The sequence below is a fragment of the Lotus japonicus genome, chromosome 4 (assembly GCF_012489685.1).
Source record: "Lotus japonicus ecotype B-129 chromosome 4, LjGifu_v1.2".
NCBI classification, from domain to species: domain Eukaryota; kingdom Viridiplantae; phylum Streptophyta; class Magnoliopsida; order Fabales; family Fabaceae; genus Lotus; species Lotus japonicus.
The window spans coordinates 62172970-62184039 of record NC_080044.1 but is presented as its reverse complement, the minus strand read 5'-3'; the positions used below and the strand labels follow the sequence as shown (position 1 = coordinate 62184039).

The window sequence follows — 11070 nt, the reverse complement described above, 5'->3', positions numbered from 1 at the left end:
GAAGGAACGCAATATCTTTTATATTAATTGCAAATTGCAATAAACACCAAGGCTTGACCTTTGAATTTCAATGACTATTTTCAGCATTCTTTTAAGTGTGGGTGCATTTCTATAAAAAGTATAAGTTAAGCCTTCATCCTCCAACTACGATGTGGTTATCTTTTATGAGAAAAATAATGTATACATCACTTTCACATCTTACTAGCGGAATTACCCGTGCCCTGCACGGGTGACTTTTGTTATTTACAATTTAAATTTTGTGTAATATTATGTTTTGTTTCTTTTTAGTAGATATATTTTAACAATTGTTACAATTATATGTTCTTAATAATGATAATTGTGTATTAATCTACCATAATTTTTTACTTATAAATTTTTACTTATTTAAATATGAAAAAAATTTAAATGTTTTAAATTATAAGACTTTAAATTCACTCAAATTTTTGTATATACATTAAACCAGTATTTTTAATTTTTTAATACATGTTTAATTATTAATATTTAATTGATTATTTTTCATATCAATGTTTCTATTTATAATAGCAATAACAATAATAATATATATTTTGATTCAACTCAAATCAATACGTAATAATAAAATGAAACCTCATTTCTAATAAAACTCAAATCATATAATAGGAAAAATCACCAGATTAAATAAACCAAAATAATAGATAATTAACAGAAATAATTTAGATCCAAAACCTTCTCTTATTTTTGAATAAAGCCTCATGTGACTATTACTTTTAAGTTTGAAATCATTCCCTTTTTTTGTATTTGGCTCTTTATTCATACCTTTGGTGGCCACCGCCCACCAGGGACGATGGAGGAAAAATCCATTTTATCAATACAAGCAGTTAAATTGAATGATTTTCGTATTTCCCCTTCATGATTTAAAAAAGGGGTGAAACAATATATAATGGTAAATCGAAAATAGATGAATGAGTAAATAATAGGACAATGAAATAGGGGTGTTTATAACCGAAACAAACCAATTAAAACCGCTTAAACCGATCCAAAAACCAAAAAAACCGATAACTAAAAAAACTGTAAACCGCAAAAACCGATATTTTATTAATGGATCGTTTGGTTTTCAGTTCACATGTTCAAAATCGAACCGATCCAAACCAAACCGAAACTATTTATTTATTTAAATTTTGACATACATAATTACCCATTTAACCACTTATAATGTTTTCTTCCATGTATACCCTAACCTTTACTATAATGTGTTTAACATTTTCTAAGTTATGAGACATATGTCTTCTTTTCATTCAGCGAAAGTGAAACCCTCATTGTTCTGCTTTTTACTCAAAACAATACGTTTGTAACATTGGTTGATAATCAACTTAGATAGAGTTAATTAGATATTGTCCTTGAAATGCAATAGTGTTACAAATTACAGTCATCACTTTGCAATCATCATATCAGTGCGTACATAATTCATTTTTTACAGTATTGATGTTAGTGTTAAGCATGATATCTTATCTCTGTAACTTTTACAGTGCTTCTTGTTTTATGATTTTATTTTCTAGTTCGTTATTTATTTCAAGATTTTTAGTTTCTTTGAAAAACTGGAATCCAATCCAATCCAAACTGATAAAAATTGGATCGAATTTGGAAAAAAAAAAAACTATTGGATGATTAAATTATAAAACCGAAACGATCGGATCGGATGAATTTTTCGTTTAAAACCGAACCGCGAACACCCCTATCATGAAACATGATATAAATCATTTTACACAACAAATAAAAAGGAGTGAATAAGATGATCACGTAACCAATAATAAACTTATAATATTGCGATCATATAGTGGTGGTGGAGAATTATAAAATGAAAAATGGAAATAAAACTCTGAAAACAATAAATCAAATTAAGATAAACACAATGTCACAAAGAACGGGTGAAAGAGAATGTTATAGATTAAAGAAGTAATGTGAGGAATGTCTCAAAAGAGCAAATGAATTCTAACCAATGCGCATGTATAGAAAAATTAATTATTTTTGCATTAAGATAAAAATCATTCCCTTGCGCATGATTGATAAATTTTTTTTCTCTATAGTTGTTTCAAATGAAAGAAAAATTGAAGGTGAAAGTTCCTTAACATGAAATCGAATAACGAATTGAGAAACAGAAAAATGAAAGGGAGGAAAGAGAGGAGTATTAAAAATATGGAAGAAGGTTGAAAATACTTACCATGGAGTAGATGAATGGACAGAAAAAATAGGATGAATTTTTTTCACAGGAAGTCTCAAAGGTGGGAGGAAGAAGTATATGATGAATAGAAAATGGAGGAAAATGAAAGTCATTGCCTTGTTGTCGAGGAGGTATGCACAAAACGATGCTGAAATTGTTACTGATGCTATAAATTTAACATGTAATTTTATTTCCTAAATTAATAATTTTGATTTATTCATGCTTAATTTTTTCCTAAAATGAAAAATTATTTGTATTTAATGTTCTAAGGATTCATGAATTAAGTTATATCAATTTAATTTCGAAAATGTAGAATATTCCATTTTTTAAAATTAAATTCTTTATTTAATCTTGTGTAGTCTAATTAAAATTTTTTCGTTATTTATTACAAATTCTTTCATTGTTCCAACAAATCATCAATTCTTGAGCATCAATGTTTTTTTAAATTGGAATTTCAAAAGATAATTAATTATACTCATTAATTTTAGGAATTAATTATTGCCATTAATTCAAGTTTAATACCATTGCTCGCATATTTCAAAAAAAAAATTAGAGTCATTAATTTCTATTATAAGAAATAAAAATTGTTGTATCTAAAATAGGAAGTATTTATTCAATTGGAAAATTTTCAAAAAATTCAAAATAAAAAAATAATGATCCTGGAAATTTTAAAAAATCAATATTTATTTTAGTTTCAAAAATTCATTTGCTCATCACACTTATTTTACAACTAATCTAGTATTAATTAGATTTTTAACAATTACTATAATAAAGGAAATTAAAATTTCAAAAAAATTAATTTATCTTTTAAAATCATTTTAACCATAATATTAAAGAAAAACAAATAAATGAATTTTAGCCAAAAAAATCCAATATTTATTTTTAATTGAAATAATTACGAATATTTAGTATTATCCTATACTCTTATCTTACTTAAAAAAGAGGCTCCTTTTAGGGTTTCGGTGTCCCTAGCAGCTTGGCCGCTTGCGCCGCTGTCGCGCCGCCGCGCGTGTCCCGTATGGCTCTCTCTGGTCGTGCACTGGTGGTGGATGGCGAGGAGGTCGGGGGGTCTCTTGATGTTGGTGAACCAGACGGCGGTGGAGAGTCGGATTCCAGTCGAGATTCGACCCAAGTTGATGGGAGGTGTTCCCTGTTCGTGGATGGCATCTCAGATGATGTCTCCTTCTCGAAAATTCGTGACCTCTTCTCTCAATTTGGGTGTATGAGAAGGTTGTTTGTTCAGAGTCAGCGGAGGCCAAGGAGACGGTGGCGCTTTGGTTTCGTGCACATGTCCTCCGTCAGCGAAGCGGTGGCTGCTCGTGCTAATTTGAACGACGTTCGAATCGGCGGCGCTTCCTTAGCCGTGTCTAAGGCAAAGTCTTCTCGCTGGAAGGGTAGGTCTCCCAGGTTCCTCGCCGGCTCAGGGTCTGGTCGAGTGGAACCTTCTCTCGGTACCCCCTCCGGAACCATTTCGCTGCAGCCTTGTTCTGTGAAAGATCAAGGATGCTTGCACCCTGATGATGTTCTGTTCCCAGAGATTGTTGGCCAAGATTCCATGGCTCAAGGTACGCTGTCCAGGTCCTCTTTTTCCGCTGGTTCTGAGCTTGTTTGTGCTGGTGCAATTTCGCCTCTGGTTGTCGGTCCTTCAGCCATTGAGGATTCTATCCCTGTATCGGTTGGGCCTTGCCGTGATAGTTCTGCTGCTTTCTCGCCTCTGGCTGCGGGTTCTGTGGCCAGTGAGGATGTTGCTGTAGTTGCTGCGGCGAGCTCGACGGGTGCCTCGTCTAGTGAAGACTTTAAAGTTTATGTGGATGATGTTTTGAAATTCTGCATGAAGGCAGGGTCTGTTTGCGACCTGGATGCGTTGGATTGGGATCAATATGGGGATCAGATACTTCGTGCTATTATTTCTGACTTTGATGAGAGAATTAATGAGTTGAGGGTCAAGCCGGCTTCGAAATTTCCTTCTAGATCAGAACATGTGATTCGTATTGCTAGTAAATCTGTTGTTGATGAGGTGCGGGGTGAGATTTCGGTTGTACCTTCGATATGTCGGGATGCTTGCCCCGATATGGGGCTTGAGAAGATGCAGGTTTTGAGTCACGATGATGGGGCTTCAGATTTGTCGTTGTGCGTTGTGTCCTCTCATGTGGATGCGTTGTATATTGAGGGGTATGGTAATGGTATTCTGTCGGATGTTGAGGTTGATTTGGAGTCTCCGCCGCGCCGCAAGAGGGGTCGCCCTAAAAAGGTTATTGGTCGTGGAAGGAACAAGAAGGTCCTTGGCTTCTCTAGACGACGTCGGAAGAAGAAAGCTTTTGAGGATTTAATTTATGAGGATATGCATTCGCCGATGCTTTCGGATGCCACTCCTGCTTTTGAGGAGCGGGGGGATGCGTATGTGGGTAATGATGAGTCTGTGCGCACTCGTGCGGCTAAAGTCTGGGAGGTTGGTAAGTCTTGCGGTTTGGTTTTCCCAGGTACTGATGAAAAGGCTATTGAGGCTTTTGCATCTCACATTCAGGAGACTCTTGCAGAGAGGTACAGTGGGGGCTAAGGTCTTTTCAGATGGTCGTGGTTTGGTTTTGTATTGGGGGCGCGCTTTTCTTTTATTTTGGTCGTTTTGATCGTTGTTGGCTGTTTTAGTTTTTGCTTTTCGTGTCTGTTCGTTTCTTTCCGTTTTTCGTTGTGTCGCCCATTGTCGAGAGGGCTTGTTTCTCGACTTTGAAAGTGGGACCGGCGGCGGTTAAAACCGCCCGCCGCTAAATATATCTGCCGGCGGTTGGCCAAGCCCGGCTAAGTTGAGCGTCGCGAGAGCTTTAGCGGCGGTTGTGCGGAACCGCCACGCAAACCGTCCCAAGATAGTTTGCGGCGGTTGTAACCGCCGCTAAGATCAATACATAAACGCATTCAATCTAAGAGTTTCCCGGCGATTGTAACCGCCGCTATTTATTTGGTGAACTTAACGGCGGTTTCAACCGCCGCCATGTCTCCAGAAAATTGAAAAAAAAAATTGCAAATTTTTTCAACCTGCTTTCTAATTTTGCATACATAATAAATTGATCCAAACAAGTTATACCACAAGAACTCCATTCAAACAAACCAAAATACTTCCATAAGTATTGTGTAGTAGAACACTAAGTATAAAAGAAATCAATTCCAAGTTCCAACCATACACTAAGTAACGCAACCTGCCAACCTCTAATGATAGAAAAAGCAAAATGCATAACAGATGAGTAAATTCTTAACAAACAGAGAAAGCAAGTTCCAGGATCCTCTTAATGCTTATGAGGGTCCTTGGCAAGAAATGAAGTTTGTGCATTTTACCTCTGCTCTTCCTCTTAAAATTAAGCAAATCAGCAACTCGAAAGAAAGAGAAAACCCAGTTTTCACTGCTTTTTCTCCAGCATGTCAATTCTGCCCAAAGAAAAAAATACTCTTATTATTCCATTGTTCTTTACACATACATAATAAAGCTTAGGTGTTTATATATGTTTAGCTAGGAATCCACCTAAGTCTATAAGAAGCATAAAAACAGTTAATCATATTACTTATAAAACAAAGAAGAACCATATTCATCCAACACATTTGGAAATAGACCATGAAAGAGTAAGTTGGAAGAATAATTTATGAATGTTATTTCTTGAGTTTGAATGGTACAGAAGTGATTTACATTATATAGACTTGTGGAAATTACTATTTGCCAAAAACAGAGCTATATTAAAGGAAGAGCTTAATACAAATATTTATAATAATCACTCAACTTCAGTTTGTTCAAGATTTGAGCTTGGGAAGTGCGAGTTTATATCAGCAGCTTCAACCTAAGTCAAAATGATAGAGTTACAACATTATTCACTATCATCCTATTCCAACCTTAGTGATAAGACATACAAAATGATTATAGTTACAAGAATATAAAAAATCATTAAAGGAATCTTGATACATCAAAGTTGAAGGGACTAGAAGTTACAAAAACATTATAAAAGGAATTACCAAGAAAGCATCCGAGTTTCTAGTTTCAGGAACATTATACGTTTCCATACCAGAACAGCCACCACTGTAGACATTCCAAGAAACAAAACATAAGCACACATAACAATTCAAAAACTACTAAATGATAGAAAATAACATCAGAGATACAATGCAGAAAAACTATTGGGGGCACTTATCAATCAAGGATTAACACAATGAAGACTCAACAAACAACTAACTAATCTTAATTGAAGTGTCAGCAAAATTGAAAAAGGATCCCAATAGAATTGAAAAAGCCCCTTGGTAAAAGGATTTCATAATCAAATATCACTCTACCAATCAAACAAATTTGCCCTGCACCACTCCAGTTCGGTTGAACCCTAGATGCACATCTACAAAATGCTTCTAAATGGAGGAGCCAATACAGACACCCTTGAATTTCAGCTATTAAAATTACACAACAGCCAACTCAAGATCTCCAAAATCGAAATACAGAAACCAATTCCACAACGAAACCAAATAATGAAAAATTCAACTCCAACAAGCACAATCAAGTGCCCCACCGCAAACAAACGCACAAGCAGAACCACAAAAGACCTACAATTATTCACAACGCATTGATGAAAAAGAACTTCAATCACAAAACAGAAATGAGGAATCGGCATGTAGAGAAAAGCGAAATTACCCAAAAACAAAGAAGGAGAAAATCAATCAATGCGTGGTCAGCGAAGAGCTTTTTGCAGAATCGGCGTTGTTGGAAGGGGCAAAGAGAGATGACGCAAGAGGGTTCTGCAACATCTTGTGATTGGAATCACGAAACCCTAACCATGAACACGAAACAGTGAAGATGGGAAACCAATTTTCCATAGAATAGATCTAAAACCTACCATGGAGATGATGCGAGACAGAGCGTGGCGATGTGCGTCGAGAAACGAAACGGAGATGAAGCTTAGCCGAGGGAGGAAAATCGAGTTCGAATTGGTTGTAGGTTTTGTCGTGGCTGAGTTTGGTAGCTCGATGGCGTCGTGACTACTGATGGGTCGACGGTGAGGAGAGGGTCTCAAACCACAGGTGCCATGGTGGCTTAGGTCGATGGGGGTGAACCTAACCTAACATTTAGGGTTTTGTAGAAGAAGGTTGTGTCGTGATGATGAGAGAGGATGAAGATGGAGAAGACGACATGGTAGAGAGGACCATGGTGAAGAGGACGGAAAACAGACGGTTTGTGAGCGACACAGAGAGAGGTATGAGGGTCTTGGTGAAAGATTGGAATAGAGGGAACTGCAATTCTCTTCGTGCGTGTTGAGGATTTTGGATTTAAAAAACAGATACCGGCGGTTGGAACCGCCGTTAGCATAAAACATTTACCGGCAGACAAGACCAACCGCCGCAAACTGCCAAGTTTTAAATAGGAGCGACGGCGGTTGCATAAACCGCCGCAAAAAAGTGGCCGCTAAATGCCTGCTTTCTTGTAGTGGCAAGAGGGGTCGCCCTAAAAAGGTTATTGGTCGTGGAAGGAACAAGAAGGTCCTTGGCTTCTCTAGACGACGTCGGAAGAAGAAAGCTTTTGAGGATTTAATTTATGAGGATATGCATTCGCCGATGCTTTCGGATGCCACTCCTGCTTTTGAGGAGCGGGGGGATGCGTATGTAGGTAATGATGAGTCTGTGCGCACTCGTGCGGCTAAAGTCTGGGAGGTTGGTGTAGGATCACGCGCTTACCACTACGCCAAAACCAATTGGTGTTAGTGAGGGCGCAACGTTATTTCTTATAGCGTAGCAGACAGCGCCCCGTTTCGAATGCTACCTGCAGGCAGGATGCTGGCCCACCTGGACCCAACAATCCCCCCCCAGCACCTGCCAGCCAAACTAGCTGCACAGCATGCCTTCCGTGGGATTCGAACACGGGACCTGGCTCTGATACCACTTGTAGGATCACGCGCTTACCACTACGCCAAAACCAATTGGTGTTAGTGAGGGCGCAACGTTATTTCTTATAGCGTAGCAGACATCGCCCCGTTTCGAATGCTACCTGCAGGCAGGATGCTGGCCCACCTGGACCCAACAGTTGGTAAGTCTTGCGGTTTGGTTTTCCTAGGTACTGATGAAGAGGCTATTGAGGCTTTTGCATCTCACATTCAGGAGACTCTTGCAGAGAGGTACAGTGGGGGCTAAGGTCTTTTCAGATGGTCGTGGTTTGGTTTTGTATTGGGGGCGCGCTTTTCTTTTATTTTGGTCGTTTTGATCGTTGTTGGCTGTTTTAGTTTTTGCTTTTCGTGTGTGTTCGTTTCTTTCCGTTTTTCGTTGTGTCGCCCATTGTCGAGAGGGCTTGTTTCTCGACTTTGATTAATATATCATATCTTTTGCTCTCAAAAAGTATTTAGTATATTATTAATTAAAATAAAAAGGATTCCAATTATTTTTATGAATTGTGTTTTTAAATTTGTAATTTTTTTAATATTTGATATATCTGAAATGGGAATTTAAGGGAAAATAAAAGTTATTTTTTTTAATCAGAATTTATTGTTTTCAAAAAAAATTAAATCTAATAAGAAATTTTCGATAATGGATAAAATGAAATAGGTTTAGAGATATTCATGTATTGTATTATCTTTTCGATAAATTGGAGGGGCTGAAAATAATATTATTTTGAATTTATAACCTTATTTTAATTTGATAGTTTTTATAAGTATAACTTATGTTTTATTCTTAAAAAAGAATTTACCTATATTAAACTTAGCAATTAATGTGACAAAAAAGTGGAAATAGATTTTTTTGTTTTGGAGGGAAAATGAATTACTTAAGAGAAGACATGTGGCATAGGTCTTCTAGAAGAAAACCTTCTATATAGATTTTATTTAGAAAAAATATATATTTAATGGGTAAAGTAATGAAGTGCTTGACGGGACGATTCCGATCAAATTACTATTACATTGTTGATATTTTGAGGTGGAATAACAAGCTTCTAGTGGTCAAAGGTTTCGACTGGGAGAGGAGGAAGAGTCTCTGACATCTGCAACGCCTTGAAAAGGTCACTTGTAATAATACTCAATCGTCCAAGTCAAGGAGTGATGCAAACTGGGGAAGAAGTGTAAGAGAATGAGTGAATATTAGTGTCTACCTTTAGGGTTCTGAAGACTTGGCTTTTATAAGTGTGTGAACCTAGGGATATCAAGGTAGTAATCAGTACATGGTACAGACTCAACGTTAGTCATTGGACCTTTGTTCGTTTGGTTTGGACTGATCGCGGGGATGTTCACGTACTGTAGTGAGGGCCACAAGCTCTATGTGTGTTGCGGGAGCATAAGAGCGCTGACCTCTGATGGGACATTATGCAAAGAGACATAAACATCGTTGAATGTTGTGCTAGGTTCGCTTAAGCGTGTAGTGGATCAAATGGGCTCATAGAAGTGATCGTTGCTACTACAACCGGAAGCTATGGAATCAGGTTGGTATTCAGGCCTGCCTGGTTGTTATAAGATTGATTGCCGAGGTTCGCTCTGGGAACCAAAGGGTCTTGGGGTTATCTACTGGGGATGGGAGGTGGTGCGGTTGGGAATGTTACCCAATCAATCGACTACCATACCAGTGCTCAAATAATGAAGTGACGCTTTTGTCAATACCTTTTTTTAACCATAGGTTGTTTTTAGGGAAAATAATTGCGTTTTTGAAACGGTTAAAGAATCAATCAATTATCACCATAGATAAAACTATAATACTTAAATATGAAATTGAATTACAGACTAAATGTTTGAAAAATTAAGTGCTAGACGTTGTTGGTATGTCACCATTTTCTTTGCCTCAACTTTCTACTAACAACCACATAACAGTAAGATGCACTTGCTAATAAATTAGGACAAAAGTAGCTTTACTATCACTATTAGGGAATAAAAAAATGCTTTTCTCCTGATTTTATTTACACGCATCCAAAGTCCAAACCCCCATCTCGGCTTAGATTCTCGTATAAAAAGTCTCCAGCACAAAGATTTTGACATGTTGGCTAATGTTTAACATCTTACACCTGTAACTTTCAGTAGGCCGCATTAATTAATTCTAAAATGTCATTTTCAAATCTATATATGTAAAAAGGTTTTTGCTCCTTGAGTCAAAAAGCATCTTTAGCTGTACAAGAAGGAAAAATGTGGATACACAGGTGTTAATTGCATATAATTTCGACCTATTGTTAGACATTTCGATTGGAATTTATACTGGGTTCAACCTTCGAAGTCGAAAGTGAAGGGAATCAAGGAAATTTATCAAGTGTTCAACGACTTCGACTGTAAAGTACTGTTTTTCGAGATACGGAGAGTTCCATATGAGAAGCCGGTTTGTCTTTGAAAGATGATTCACGAGGGACACGTATAGAATAGAAAGACACGTGTAGGACGAAGCTATGTTCAGAAGACACTTGTAATAGTTGTATTAATTGACCGTTAGAAGTCAGTTACATTTTAAGTCTATAAATAGCAGGTTTGTAGAAAGAATAGGGGTTCACAATCTTTACTCGAAAACTCTCAAGTGCTTACAATCGATCACAATGATTACAAGCCAAGTTAGAGTGAAAAAGTAGGGATTCGTGTAACACTTTGCATCTTATAGTTCATTATTATTATTCAGATTCAGAAAGTTCATTTATGTTTTTATCATTTAAGTCGAATTTATTCGTTTTGTTTCTAATTTGTTATTAAATTTCTTTAGTTTTGAGTGACTAAATTTAATTCATTTTCACCAAAGAACCCAAGAGGACTCGAATCCAGTCCCAGATTGATCTTTGGATTCTTTATTTGTGTTTACCAAAATTTGGTGTAAACAAATTGGCACACCCAGTGGGACCTCTTTGTGAAAATAGTTGTTGAATTCGGTTATCATTCAAACTTACTTAACCCACGTTTATGCGTTTA

The 11070-nt window shown here is 36.9% G+C and overlaps 1 long non-coding RNA gene across 1 annotated transcript; it reads right to left on the bottom strand.

The window, feature by feature from the left end:
* Positions 1–5219: 5219 nt before the first annotated feature.
* On the bottom strand, positions 5220–7122 carry LOC130714758 (uncharacterized). The gene is made up of 4 exons (XR_009011407.1): positions 7057–7122; positions 6855–6990; positions 6191–6254; positions 5220–5614 (listed from the first exon to the last, which is right to left on the bottom strand). It is a non-coding gene; the product is annotated as an uncharacterized LOC130714758 (long non-coding RNA).
* Between the last annotated feature and the right edge of the window lie 3948 nt (positions 7123–11070).